At 34.6% G+C, this 12,659-nt stretch overlaps 1 pseudogene; it reads left to right on the top strand.

Moving 5' to 3' along the window:
• Positions 1–2,674: 2,674 nt before the first annotated feature.
• Positions 2,675–10,722, top strand: LOC116139083 (annotated as a pseudogene).
• Positions 10,723–12,659: the final 1,937 nt, after the last annotated feature.

The raw sequence follows: 12,659 nt of genomic DNA, 5'->3' as shown, positions 1-12,659 counted from the left end.
ATTATCTTATTAAAAGCATTTATGTGATCATTCATGGACATACATGGTCGATAGTCAAATCGAAAAAGCTTCTTCTTTAAATAGAGTATATTTTTAGTACTCTTTTCCAAATGCTTTTCCTCCAAACTCTGCAGAGTTTCCATGCAGACGTCTCCTTCACGAACGGATTATCCAACATGTCTAACGATTGATCTTTTCCAATATTCCATCCCTCATATCAATTGGTTTCTTTTCTTCAATGGCAGCCTCTAATTCCTGTTGGTATAGGACATCTGCCATATAGTAATGGAAAATTATCCATTGCTCACAACAATCCTTAAGGACAACAAAATTTGTCATCTTCTCCTTAAAAACATAAACTCAAATGTGAAACTCCAATAGCCCTAGGTTGAACTTGGCACTCTTATACCACTTGTTGTGCCCAAAACTAAACATTCACTCAAAACATTAAAAGGAGTAGATGTTTACAAATTTGTGAGACACTCAAACCAAAGCTTAATACCCCTATGGGGGTGTTTGGATCATATAATGTTTTATTATAGGAGTATATTATATTAATGGAAAGAAAGATCACCTTGAAGATTACTGAGATTGTTTAGAAAATGTGTTTGGTTGGTTTGAATGAGTTGGTGAATAATATATTTGGTTGGGAGGATAAATGAGTGGGTATGTTATGTAAATTACTAAATTTCTCTCCTTTTTAAATATTAATATAATAGTATTTTTTTTTTTTTTTTTATTATCATTTCTTCTAATCCCTTACATTTGAAATTTTGCTAAAACACCCCAGCCATATAAAACTTTAATTTGTAGCAAAATCACCCTCGCACACCATAAGCCACTGCTGGCAGCCAACCACCACCATCAGCTACAGCCGACAGTTGACGGAATGGCGCACGATTGGTCGTATATGGCCAACCATGTGCCAGTAAAGCCGAAAATGGTCATGGATCACAAATCCAAGACAAAAAAATAGCCAGATCTATGGCCATTTCAAGGCCGAAGATGTGGCCGTGAAACAGCCACAGATTTGGCAGTGAAAAGGTTAGATCCATAGAAATGCCAGATCTGACCATTTCCGGCGCACGACCAGCCATAGATCAATCCATGGTTGGAAAAAGCCTTACCGACGCACGACCAACCAAATCCTGCTGGTTGTGCACCATTACGGTGATTGACACCGACGATTGGCGGTGGTGAGTCATGGCCAGCGGTGGTCTTGGGTCGCTGGGGGTATTTTGTTAACTTTTAAACTTTTTTGTGGCTCAGGTGTTTTAGCTAATTTCTCAAATATAGGGGGGCTGGGATATTATTTGGTAGACATTTGAGAGCAATTGTGTCTGAAATGGTTTTTAATTAAGGGTAAAATAGGTAGAAAAATCAGATTACCCTAGTAATGTTTTAATAACACCCCCTAATAAAGTAATAAAATTATCTCCTATATTACCAATAGTAAACACTATTTGCAATAAAAGATTATCGTAATATTTTACTATTTGCAATAAAACATCAAAATCTTACAAAATAAATGAAGATTACCCTGTTATCTTATATACCTCTAATTAGTAATAATTAGTAAGAAAAAGATAAAAAAAGATAAAAAATGATAGAGCCACCGAAGGTTGCGCACCAAATCTGTGTACCGAATGACGTGGCAAAATCATGACCGTTGATTGATATTAACTGATAATAAATCAATGGTCAAGATTTTGTCACGTCATTCGGTGCACAGATTCGGTGCATAACCTTCGGTGGCTGTAGCATTACTCAAAAAAGATATCATAAAATATATGCTTTGACATTTTCTATCCTTTGGTATTTTTTTTTTCTCTTTTCGTTTAAAAAGAAATAGAAATTATTACATGTTAAGAACACTAGATTATAAAAGATTTAGCATTTTGTTACATTGAAAATTATATTTTTTTTGTTATTTTATGCATAATATTCATAAAAATAAGTAAATTTTTCGTCTTCTAGAGTTCTTAACTTGCTAAGACAATCCTCTAAAATATTATAATTTTGGGGTATGAGATTGCATTGTTACTACATGTTTCGTAGACTTTATTTTGGTCCTTGAGATTTGGTCTAAAGTCCAGTAAAATCTGAAAATAATATTTAAATTATTATCATCAGTTAACAACTATTTCAAAATTTTTGTTAAAGTCTACTCCAATTCTAATAATTTTGATTTTCTTATAATTTATCCTAAATTTTTAATAGAATTATCGGTTGACGGACGTTACTTTTACTTTTGTGATTTGTTAATTTTTATTGTCATTTACCGAACACAAAATGACAAGTATTATGGACTTTGAAAAAATAAACAGTAAACTGATAAGGATCTAAGTGTTATGTTTTTATTCTATCTTGCCTAAGTTACTTAGACCAAATATTAGGGACCAACATGTAATTCATGTTTCGTGTAATTATTTTTTTGCGCCAAAACATTAAAATATGATGGGAGCTGTAAAAAGCACTTATGAACACGATCTTTTCGAAGATAAGAAAGAATATAAAGATGAAATTTCTCGACGAAGATCCAATTCTCTGCCGTAGAGATCCAAGCCTCCATTTTTGACCAACCAAACTTCTTGACTCCTGTTACAATGTCAATTATATAGAACCATCAACCCACTGTCTCTTTCTTTCAATCGTAACTCAATTAACAGTTTAACTATCAATAAATAACTTTAAATTTTTAGAGTAGATATTTCGTTTGTCTTCATTTTCATACCTTAAATATTTTAGTTGAAGCAGATAAGGATTAAGGACTCTCTGTGATCATATCCTAAATCCAAGATCAACATGGCTGCGGCTCTGGCCGGAGATGATCTGGCAAGAACGTTGAGCAGTCGGCTAAGCTTGGGATCCACCAGTCTCCGGGAGGCGTGGAATGCTCCATCGACTGTGTTCAACCAGAGTGGAAGAGAGAGTAATAATGACGAAGAGGAGCTTAAGTGGGTGGCAATCGAACGGCTGCCAACGTTTGATCGGCTGAAGAAAGGGATGATAAAACAAGTTCTTGATAATGGAAAGGTTGTTCATGGTGAAGTAGATGTTACTAAGCTTGGAATGCAAGAAAAAAAAGTCTTGATGGAGAGTATATTGAAGGCTGTTGAAGAAGATAATGAAAACTTTCTTAAAAGTTTTAGACAAAGAATCGATAGGTAGTTAGCTTTTGAGTTTTTTTTTTTTTTTTTTTATTAATTTTCTATTTTTGAGTTTGATTTTGTTTGATGCAGAGTGGGAATTGAGATCCCAAAGATTGAGGTTCGATATGAGCAATTATCAGTGGAGGGAGATGTGTATGTTGGAAGTAGAGCTCTTCCTTCTTTGCTTAATGTTGCCTTGAACACAGTAGAGGTATTTTTATTTTTAATCTACTTATTTTAAAAGTATAAAAACTATTACATAAACAGAAATGGGGTTAGTGGGAGATCATTCTTTTTGTTTGTTAATCGCCTGAAATTCCAAAAACTGGATTGGTGTATTTACATTTTTATATTTTAATGTGGTTCACATTAGGGGTTACTTTTATGAAAGTTATTTTAATGTTGTTGACATTCTGGGTTTTTTTTCTTTTTTGGCAATTAATTTGTGTGTCTACTTTTTCATGGAAAACAGAGTGCTCTAGGATTGCTTCGGTTTGTCCCATCTAAAAAGAGAAAAATCCAGATACTCAATAGGGTTAGTGGTATTGTCAAACCATCAAGGTAATTTCATATTTTTAGTTTATGTTTGAGATGAGAAAGTAATTCTACCTTTTTTTTTTTTTTTTTTTTTTTTTCAACTAATTTGTTGGTGAAATGGAAATGTTCAGGATGACATTCTTCTGGGTCCCCAGGCGCTGGGAAAACCACGTTGTTGCTGGCACTTGCAGGGAAGCTTGACAGAGATCTGAGGGTCCGTTTTTTTTCATTGCCTATTTTAGTTTCCATGAATTATCTTGTATTATGTAATTGGAAATTCTCAATTGCACCTCAACTCATACATACAAGAATTCACTCTTGTTTACATGAGCTGATAATAGTTGGCAATATTTAGTTGTTTTCCACAATAATTATTGCATACAAAAGTTGAGGTTTAGATTTCAAAAAAAATGTGAACTTCCGTGGGAGGTAAAAACGGATTATGCAATCTCTTGATCACTTGGGAGTTTTGAACAGGCATCCGGGAAGATCACATACTGTGGCCATGAATTAAATGAGTTTGTTCCTCAGAGGACATGTGCATATATTAGTCAACATGATCTTCACTATGGAGAGATGACAGTGAGAGAGACATTGGATTTCTCAGGACGCTGTTTAGGTGTTGGCACAAGATATCAATTGCTGGCAGAACTTTCAAGAAGAGAGAAAGAAGCTGGAATTAAACCAGATCCTGAGATTGATGCATTCATGAAAGCCATTTCTGTTGCAGGTCTAGAAACTAGTTTGGTCACAGATTGTGTTCTCAAGGTTCGATCTCCATTCTCAAGTTCATGTGTTTTTTAGCCGGTTTCGGAGACCAAACATGTGACATTTTGTTTATGTCAACAGATTCTTGGCTTGGACATTTGTACAGATATTATTGTTGGCGATATGATGAGAAGGGGTATTTCTGGTGGACAAAAGAAGCGTTTGACTACGGGTATGTTATTTTTTCTCATATTCAGCAGCTTGGTGCCATCACCCCTTACCAAAAATTGTAGTGTCAATGTATGTTACATGCTTTTAGCAGCATAAAATTTTCATTCATCATTGTGATTTTATTTCTCTAACAATTACTTCTTTAAAGAAGAAGTTTAATTCCACCTATTTAAAGTGTCTCCAATAAAGGCTATCCAGAGCAATTGTAGTTACACAATGAAAGTATAATTAAAAAGTTATTTTCTAACTGAATGCAGGAGAAATGCTAGTTGGACCAGCAAAAGTTCTTCTAATGGATGAAATATCGACCGGATTGGATAGTTCAACCACTTTTCAAATTTGCAAGTACATGAAGCAATTGGTTCATATCATGGATGTAACCATGATTATTTCGCTTCTACAGCCAGCACCAGAAACATATGATCTGTTTGATGACATTATCCTACTCTCTGAAGGTCAGATTGTTTATCAAGGTCCACGTGAGAATGTCCTTGAGTTCTTTGAATATATGGGTTTCAAATGCCCTGAAAGAAAAGGGGTTGCTGACTTTCTGCAAGAAGTAACTTCCGAGAAGGACCAGGAACAATATTGGTTCAGGAAGAACCAACCTTACAGATTTGTTTCAGTGTCAGATTTTGTACAAGGTTTCGGTTCCTTCCACATTGGCCAACAACTTGCATCAGATCTTGGTGTTCCTTATGATAAATCTAGAGTCCACCCTGCCGCCCTGGTGACAGAGAAGTATGGTATTTCAAATTGGGAATTGTTTAAGGCATGTTTTGCCAGGGAGTGGCTACTAATGAAGCGCAATTCATTTGTTTATATTTTCAAGACTACCCAGATAACAATCATGTCAATAATCGCCTTTACCGTGTTCTTTAGAACCGAAATGCCTGTGGGTACTTTGCTTGGTGGAGGAAAGTTTTTTGGAGCATTGTTCTTCAGTTTAGTAAATGTGATGTTTAATGGGATGGCTGAACTTGCAATGACTGTTTTTAGGCTTCCTGTCTTTTTCAAACAAAGGGATCACTTATTCTTTCCTGCATGGGCTTTTGGCTTACCTATATGGGTTCTTAGGATCCCATTATCATTTTTGGAATCAGCAATATGGATCATTCTAACATACTACACAATTGGTTTTGCTCCAGCTGCAAGCAGGTAAGAACTGTTCAAATGCTTCCAATTTCATGACATTAATGACTTTATATGACATCAAATTGGTTGGAAAACAATTCAATGTTACTTTTTGTAAATATGTTTCTATGTTTTGTGTTTTTACATGCCTATAATCAACATCGCGAACAGGTACTAAAGTTTCTTTCACTAACAAATCTTTTCATTTTTTCCCTTCAGGTTTTTCCGACAGTTCTTGGCGTTCTTTGGAATACATCAGATGGCCCTGTCCCTCTTTCGGTTCATTGCTTCTGTTGGAAGAGTAGATGTTGTTGCAAGCACACTAGGTACCTTCACCTTGCTACTGGTTTTTGTGCTTGGAGGATTTATTGTCGCCAAAAGTAAGTAGTTTATCAATTTTTGTTATTTAAGTTATTCCCATTGCTACTGAAAGCTGCTAATAATCTAATTTCTTTTTTGTTTTTTCCTTAAACAAAATTTCATTTAAGAATTCTATTGCTTTAATTTTGTGTCTGCAGATGACATCGAGCCATGGATGATATGGGGCTACTATGTTTCTCCTATGATGTATGGACAGAATGCCATAGTTATGAATGAGTTCCTCGACAAACGATGGGACATAGTAGGATCTAATACACTTTGATCATTCTCTTTTCTTGTAGATAAACTATATATGGTGTGTCTTGTTTTCGAATCTCTCATGTTTCAAACTTATGCAGCCCAATAAAGACCCCAATGTTGATGCACCTACAATTGGGAAAGTACTTCTTAAAAGTAGAGGTTTCTTCACAGATGAGTATTGGTATTGGGTTTGCGTTGGAGCACTATTTGCTTTTTCTGTCCTATTCAACATCTTATTTATAGGAGCATTGACTTATTTAAATCGTGAGTTCTCCTATCTGATTTTGGTTTTGTTGTTTCTTGAATGGAAATCAAATTTCAATGTTGCCAACTCTTCTCATGTGGAATTGTTTTCAGCTTTTGGTGATTCAAAATCCATTGTTGTGGAGGAAAATGGAGAGAAAAAGAAAAAGAATCTAGCCTCTAAACAGCATGGAATAGAAGGTTATTTCATTCCTTTGTTCTTTCTTCCATTATTAATGTTGTTAATTGTACTCTTCAAATGCAAACAAGAGGTTGATCTATTTGTATGTAACCAAAAAGTAGGTGTTAAAATGGCTAGTTACATATATTTATGCTTTGTTTAGATAGGTTGTGAGGTTCTACGTTTAAAATTGCTAGTTAAAATGAGATATTGTAGGAGTTTCTTTTACACCAAAATTGTCAAGTTCTATTTGATACAAGAAAGCTGGTATGTTAAATGCATGAACATCTACTGAATATTGCATAAAGATCTAATGTTAGTATTTGCCTAAGAGAAACATGTAAAATTGCAGAGAATATCTTTTAGATTCTTATAACATGTTGCTGAGCAAAATTTTGTATGCACGAAGTTTGCATAAACTAAGTTGATATCATAATCTTCTAAATGCCTGAAATTTTGTGAACAACTACAGGAATTCAAATGACATCAGAAATTGTTGGGGTTGCTGAAACTAAAAGAGGAATGGTTTTGCCCTTCAAACCCCTTTCACTTTCCTTCAACCATGTGAACTACTATGTGGATATGCCTGCTGTAAGTACCTTTCATTTCTGACCATTTAATTTTCTAAGGTTTTACTATGTATGCAACCTTTCTTGTCAGAAAAGCCGACTTAATTCTAACTTTCTATGTAATTAATTCTTTGGCATTTTCAAAACCATGATTGAACTTTTGATTTATCTAGTAGATTAATTTCAGGCCTACGATTTTTCTTTTCTGGGAAAATGAGACCCTCTGAGAGTTAAAACGAGCAAATCAACATAAATCTAATCACGTGTGGATAATCATTAATGAATCTCTTCCATGCGATCACTAGTTGTTGAACTTTAGAAATACTTACATTGTATTATTCTAAATTACCAGTGATAATTAAGATGGTAGAATAGCTTTTTAAGTCTAAAAATAGTTTAATATTTTTTATTGACATTGTATTTAAATGCACGATTTTGTTGAAAAAGTTCTAATTCTTAAGAGTGAATGTTGAGATGAACTAGTTGATCTTGAATAATACCAGGAAATGAAGAATCAAGGAGTTGTAGAAGACCGCCTTCAACTACTAAGAGATGTAAGTGGTGCTTTTAGACCAGGGATTTTGACTGCACTAGTTGGTGTAAGCGGTGCGGGGAAGACAACTCTAATGGATGTACTAGCAGGAAGAAAGACTGGAGGGTATATTGAAGGAACTATTAACATTTCTGGGTACCCAAAGAAGCAAGAAACATTCGCTCGTGTGAGTGGTTATTGTGAACAAAATGACATTCATTCACCACATGTTACTGTGTACGAGTCTGTCATATACTCGGCTTGGCTTCGCCTTTCTTCAGACATAGATAAAAAAACACGAATGGTATGTTGATAAAATTCTTCTATGATAATCCCTTTTTATTTTCCTCATTTATTGTCAGATATTGAACTGTTAGCAAACGATCCCATTGTTGTCTGCTTCTTCTTTATATATCACATAGATGTTTGTTGAAGAAGTTATGGAGCTCGTAGAGCTCAAACCATTAAGGGATGCTCTAGTTGGCCTGCCGGGAAAAGATGGTCTTTCAACAGAACAAAGGAAAAGGTTGACAATAGCTGTGGAGTTGGTTACTAACCCATCTATCATCTTCATGGATGAGCCAACGTCTGGCCTTGATGCGAGAGCTGCTGCCATTGTAATGCGTACTGTGAGAAATACAGTGGATACAGGAAGAACTGTTGTATGCACAATTCACCAACCAAGAATAGACATTTTCGAAGCATTTGATGAGGTATTCTTAATTTTTATAGATTTAATTGATTTTTTATTTTTACTTTTTGTATTATTTACCATGCATGTATTCAACATTCGACTTGGTATTGTGCTTGGTGCAGCTACTATTGATGAAAAGAGGAGGGCAAGTCATTTATGTCGGACCCCTTGGTCACCATTCTCAACACCTCATAGAATATTTTGAGGTAAGCATTTTCTTTTAACTAATTTTGTGTTTAGTTATATTAAGTAGCAATATGTAATTTAACTACAAACTCAATTACTATGTTTGGTGTCCCAAATTGTATTTTTCATTCAATTGTTTATTTTCAAATTCTTAATGAGTTCTTGATTTTGAAAGTGCATCGTGAACTGAAATCTATTACAGACTATACCAGGGGTTCCAAAAATCAAGAATGGATACAATCCAGCCACGTGGATGCTTGAGGTCACTGCTCCTTCAGTTGAGAGTCATCTTGATATTGATTTTGCTGAAATTTATGCCAACTCCTCTTTATATCAGTAAGTTTGAATAGAATACTGGGTTATGTATTATTTGAATTTTCCCATATGGCTTAGGATTTCTAAGCATTGCCTCAAATCATTTCTTCCTTGACTCACTTTCAGGAGGAATCAAGAACTTATTAAAGAACTTAGTACTCCAGCTCCAGGCTCTGAAGATCTCTACTTCCCTACCAAATATTCACAATCATTTATCACTCAGTGCTATGCTTGTTTCTGGAAACAGCATTGGTCTTATTGGAGAAACCCCAAATATAATGCTGTCAGGCTTGTCATGACAGTGGTCATCGGTATTCTGTTTGGTCTTATCTTCTGGGACAAAGGACAAATGACGTAAGTTTTTTTCTTTAATTCATATTTAACTGATTAGGTTCTATGATTGTTACTTGTTAGTGTTACTGTGGTACAAAGTATTCGATCCTTTATGAGTTGCATATATGTTTCAATAATGTATTTGTTATACTGGATGATAGTTTGGTGTCCTTTTTCAAATTTAACTAAAATTATTTTGTGTATCAAACAGAACCAAACAACAAGATCTGTATAACCTTTTAGGAGCCATGTATTCTGCTGTGCTTTTCCTTGGAGCTACCAATGCTTCTTCAGTACAGCCTATTGTTTCAATTGAGAGGACAGTTTTCTACCGTGAAAGAGCAGCTGGAATGTATTCTGCCCTTCCTTACGCATTTGCTCAGGTAATGAAATGCCATCAATCTCTTCAGGTCTTCTTCATAAATGGGAACTTAATCATTTCCAAACTAAAAACTATATTGTTATGTTAAACTGGACATTCCTTTCTAATTAATGAGCTATTTTTAATTTTGAAGGTAGCTGTGGAGACAATATATGTGACGATTCAAACTATTATGTATACTCTTATCCTTTACTCCACGATTGGATTCGAGTGGAAGGTGGGGAAATTTTTCTTATTCTTCTACTTCATATTGATGTGCTTTATCTACTTCACACTATACGGGATGATGATTGTGGCACTGACTCCGAACCACCAAATTGCTGCCATACTCATGTCTTTCTTCCTCAGTTTCTGGAACTTGTTCTCCGGATTTCTCCTCCCAAGAGTGGTAAAGCGACTAGAAACTGAAATTATTCTCTAATCATCAGCTTATTCCAAATATCCCATAAGCTAAATATATATGCTTCATCTCGAATGTTTCAGCAAATCCCTGTGTGGTGGAGATGGTACTATTGGCTTTCGCCGGTGGCGTGGACACTTTACGGTCTTGTGACTTCTCAAGTGGGTGACAAGGATGATGTTTTAGAGATTCCTGGAGCTAATATGAACATGACAGTGAGGGAATTCCTGAAAGATGGTTGGGGATTCGATTATGACTTTCTTCCAGTTGTAGCTTTGGTTCATATTGGTTGGGTTCTCCTTTTCTTCTTTGTGTTTGCTTATGGCATTAGATTCTTCAATTACCAAACTAGATAGCCAGCCTTGAGCCTACTCTCAAAATATATCTTGTTTGTAATTTATTATTACTCATTACTTGCTCATAGTGATAGGGAAAACATAATAATATATTTTTAATTTCCTTGTGTATTGTTGCTCTTCTACTCAATAGGTTGTCATAATGTAATTCAGTTGTATATCTATGTCAATTTATGACTAATATATTCATTGAGTCTATTAATGCCAAAGCTATTTTGGGAGGGTCTTTCTTCTTTCCTTATAATTAAAAAATATCTCGATTTCGCTTTGTGAAACCGAGTTTGATTCTACAATATTTGAGAAGCAAAAAATAACTATATATAGATTATGGTATAATATTACATTTATGAAATGATATCTTAAATTCAAATAATGTGTCGTTTTTAAGTGGTTTCCATCAGTAATAATATGCCTTGGGATAAAAAAAATATATTTTAAATATTAAACTTTAATTTCAAGAGTGGGGTCGAGAGATATTTGTTTGTCTCATACGGCAAAATATTGCATCTAATGCGACAGGTGGGCAAGACTCCATCATTTTCGTTTTGATGATGTCGTCGATCTATAGGCATTTTTGGTATTATGTTTGGGTCTTTCTCACCCAATCATCAATCAGAGGTATTTTCGTTAATTTAAACATTAATTGGACTTTGTAGTTTATATTTATAAAAATAAATAATACCAAGGCAATGTTTGGTTTACAATTTTGTGTTTGTGGGAAAAGTTTTCTGAAAAAAGTTAAAAAATTTGAATTGGACGGGTATTACAATGTAGGATTTATAAATTTAAAATACCCCCTATATTTGTTTTTTTACAAAACACCCCCTATAATAAAACATTAAAAGTTAACAAAAACACCCCTAACCCACCCTCAAATACGGACAGCCGGCCACCACCGCCGGAGGGTGACCGAAGTAGCCGTATCGGCACATGACCGACTGGATCTTATCGGTTGTGTGTCGCTATGGCCTTTTCCGGCCAGATCTACGGCTAGATCTAGTCGTATTTGCTCGTCAACGACAGCCAACAAACGATAGTCGTTGATGGTCAACGACAACCGTTTGTTGGCCATCGTTACTGACTGGTTACGGCCAAAGATCTGGCCGTCAACGGCCAGATTGTTGGCCTTTTCCGGAGGCTAGATCGGCGCACTACCGGCCAGATTCAGCCGGTAGTGCGCTATCCTATCAGATTCTGGCCATTTTCCAGCAGTGGTGGTCGGAATCTGGTAAATGTGGATTGTTGGGGTGTCTTTGTAATTTTTAAAAAAATATTTAGGGGTATTTAATTAAATTAATAAATTTACGGGGTTTAAAAAAAATTGAATAATATTGTTAGTTTTTAAGTATTTTAGTGTTTAACTTTTTTTGGGAATACTAAAAATAGTCTATTCCTAAAAACCAACCAAATCGAAGCCCAAATATCTCAAAATATCTATATATATTATATATGTATAAATCAAACGGTGATTTGACAAACGATTTTACATCACTTGACATAATTTTTTTTAAAATACTGTATTTCATGAGATGATCAGAATTATTCTTTCACAACGAATTTTTATAAATAGGTTTTATAATTTCCAATTTTTTATTTTAAAAATTATATTAAACATATTCTCAAATATAAAAATACAAATTTTAATTGAACTTTTAATTCATTTTACCAAAATCATTACATAAGATATATTTAACCAACAATGGGTTGATCGAGTGGTAAAAGTTTGAGACGGTTGCTAATATTGTTGACCACGGACCGTAGAATTTGTCCTGTTTTGAAAACCTTGTTTGGGATCAGGAGGATTAGTTGGTCCGAACACCTCCGATAACCAAAAAAAAAAATCATTGCATAAAAACAACCTAATAATCCCTTAATTACTCAAAAACCATCCACATAGTTCTCAAATTGTAGCAATTAAGTTAATGAAATTGCAATTAGGTATTGAAGTAATGGACAACACATAAATTGGGTAAATCAGTCAATTAGAACCTTCCAACTTAATGGGACGAAGAAAATTATTCTTCTTCCCAATACTTTGAATCACCTTACATACTTATTATTACTTGATAAAAGTCAATACTAATG

The sequence above is a fragment of the Pistacia vera genome, unplaced genomic scaffold (genome assembly GCF_008641045.1).
Source record: "Pistacia vera cultivar Batoury unplaced genomic scaffold, PisVer_v2 Contig347, whole genome shotgun sequence".
In the NCBI taxonomy this organism is placed as follows: Eukaryota; Viridiplantae; Streptophyta; class Magnoliopsida; order Sapindales; family Anacardiaceae; genus Pistacia; species Pistacia vera.
This window is presented reverse-complemented; position numbering and strand designations above follow the sequence as displayed.